The sequence below is a fragment of the Crocodylus porosus genome, unplaced genomic scaffold, assembly GCF_001723895.1.
Source record: "Crocodylus porosus isolate Cpor-Errol unplaced genomic scaffold, CroPor_comp1, whole genome shotgun sequence".
Taxonomy (NCBI): Eukaryota; Metazoa; Chordata; order Crocodylia; family Crocodylidae; genus Crocodylus; species Crocodylus porosus.
In genome coordinates this window covers 21262673-21265606 of record NW_017728947.1, presented here as the reverse complement: position 1 = coordinate 21265606, position 2934 = coordinate 21262673, and the positions used below count along the sequence as shown (strand labels likewise).

The 2934-nt window shown below is 45.6% G+C and overlaps 1 long non-coding RNA gene across 1 annotated transcript in view; it reads right to left on the bottom strand.

Moving 5' to 3' along the window:
• Positions 1 to 2934, bottom strand: part of LOC109321545 — a 13302-nt gene continuing 10368 nt past the window's right edge. Inside the window, exon 3 of the long non-coding RNA XR_002104081.1 lies at positions 1 to 85. This is a non-coding gene — a long non-coding RNA (uncharacterized LOC109321545). The remainder of the gene's footprint in view (positions 86 to 2934) is intronic.

Here is a 2934-nt window from a genome sequence, read left to right as displayed (position 1 = left end):
GGCTCGTGCGTCGATGAAGAACGCAGCTAGCTGCGAGAATTAATGTAAATTGCAGGACACATTGATCATCGACACTTCGAACGCACTTGCGGCCCACTAGTATATGGGCCAAGAGCTAACCACTAGTATATGGTCACCCTTCTACTAAACCAAGGTTCCAGATTTTATTTTGAGAAAAGCCAGAAGTTGACTTTCATAACAATATTAAGGGGATTCTGACATTAATATTTATCTTATGACCCCTCCCATCCCCAGTGCTCATTCTTGCCCATGGCAGAGGGTCAAACTAGATGATCTGTCTAGGTTCCTTCTGACTCATTGATTCTATGATTCTATTAACTTTCTGACGTCAAGTTTCGACTTCACGCTTGATCTGATGCAACGCCATGCTAGCAGACAAACTTCTTTGGACACTTTCTTAAAGAAAGCAGGCAAGATTCCAGAAAAATCTGCAGCCAAGACTCCTGAGAAGACACCAGCCGAAAGAGCCCTTAATATGTGAAGGAGTGGATTGGCCCTCTAATAGCAATGGAAAATTAATTTCTTTATTTCTTTATTAAGTTTGTGGGAAGGAAATTAATTTTCTACTCTGGTTTTCTAAATTAATAGAATATTGTTGCAGGATCTTTCCCTGGTCAGGCTTACCACAGATCACGAATAGGCGGGAGAACAGTGAACAGGCTTGGTAGCTTTTATTAGTGACTATTAATGTAGCCGCACAGAGGCTAGAACTCACCACGCCTCACGCGCCCTAATGGTGCGCGAGACCAATGAACCTGGCTGGTAAGTGGCTTCTGGGGTTTCAGGTTGCCGAAATCAGGTGGGTCTCTGCGTCCTCCTTCGGTTGGCCACTCCGAAGGCCGAGCCGTGTCCGTAATAATCTGCCGTAAATCGTTCCGAGTCCGTTAGATGCAGAAATGACCCTGATGATCAGGTGGAGGCTCCTTTTATAGCTTAGGTGACGTGCGGTGGTGTGATTGCATGAGGCACCTTTCGATAGGCCCATGGCACTGACTGACTGACGCTGGACTCCGCCTTGTGGAAAGTTCTAGCTACCGCTTATCTCTTACATTGATGGCAGAAAAACAACTACGGTCTGCCTAGTAACTGTTACATAACTCTGTGTAACTTTTTTCTGATTGGCGAACATGGCCACTTAACAAACATAGTGATCACAACATGCCCCCCTGGCCATATGAGCCAAAAAACTTACAACAGATACCAAAACAGACTTAACACGTTTGATTTCTGCTAGGGAGGTTACAAACAAACGAATGGTGCGGCGTAATACCAACTGTAATGAGTTAAGTGAACAAATTCAATCAACTAAACCAAGGTTCGATTAGGCTGCCAGGTCAATATTACAGTACACTTTGTATCTCGCGGCAAGTGTTATTCATTTGAGGAAGGGACTCATAGTACGTGACATGCATAGCCGAGGTAATTTGACGATGAATGCAATGAATGATCAAACCAACACAACAGGATGCTATCAATACAACAATTAGAACTGTAAATAGGGGAGTTAGTAGATTCACCAACCATGGTGAAAGCTGGAGGTTAAATGCAGTTTGAAACATTTCAGCTAGCCAATTAAAGGGGTTCTGGACAATTGTACGCATATCTTCAGCTACCTTTCAGATTTGATTGATGGCTCTAGAAAGGGGCTCCAAAGCGTTATAGATAACGAGACAACAGGTCTCGTCTGGCACAGTGAGGTTAAGCACTGCACAGAACCCACCTTCTTTGGCCAACATGAAATCCAACACAAGGCGGTTTTGGAAGGCAACCTTAGAAGTATCCTGCAACTGCTGGTTGAAAACTTCCAAAGCATCTGCCGTACTATTGGCCAGTCTCGCGAGCAATTCCAGAGTTTGGAGCAGCTGGATGGCCAATGCCGAGGCGGAGGCTCCAGTAACAAACATTCTATACAGGGTCCACCCAGTGGTAAACTTCTTGCGCTCAATTTCAGTCATATTAGACCAGAATTTTGACTCCCCCATGACACCTGTAATTTGTTCATTGGGGATCACATTGCGGGTGCTCCGGACATGGTTGGGAAACGTAAGCGGGGCAGTCCAATGGGTAACACTGGAAAACTCATAGGGGCATAGCGTAACTTGGACCAAAATACAACACACATTGAAATGATAGGGAAAGTGACTGTACAGAACGGCTTGGGTTGAGTTTTCGTCTTGTTGACAATAGAACATAGTATCGTGGGGAGGTGGGATCAGTGCTATTGGTGGGGGGGTGTCTAGTGTTAAAGAGGGCCTGTAACCGTTTTAGATGTGGGCTAAAATGTCTGGTAATGAGTTTGAATGCAGCACGATGAGCAGGTGGACCAAAGTGACTGCCCATCATTATAAATGCTTTTACAGGGAATAGGCGAAATACTTCGGCATCCTCAAAAGACCTCCTCACCATGGAGGTTCTAAAAGTGCACGGACTAGTATGACATCCTGGCCAATAGCACGGGGTGCCTGGAGTGGAAAATTTAATTTTCACCATTCATAAGATGGTTTGAGGGAGTGGGGGAATGGGGAGAGTAACATTGTCGGGGTCGGGCACAATGGAGTGTGGTGCCCCCCAAGGTGGCCCATGGGTGAAATTGAAACAATCCTGTGGGATACCTTGAACAGTACAATTGATTGGGGATATGCCATTCCATTCCCACGTGTAAGTGAGAAATTGGATGGAACAACTCGTGTCGCAGGCTAAGTAGCGAATGGTTTTGTTACCGGGGGATGCACGTACAAAACTTAGAAATAAATACGAGTAATTAACAGGGGTGACAGCTATGCGAAAGGGACTGTCTGCAGCGGAGGTAGGTGTATGCCCACAAACTGAACCTGATGTGTGCCCAGTAAGCAGCATCCACTCTCGCGAGGTACAGAGAAACAGGTTGTCTGCGATGGACAACAGGGATGTAAT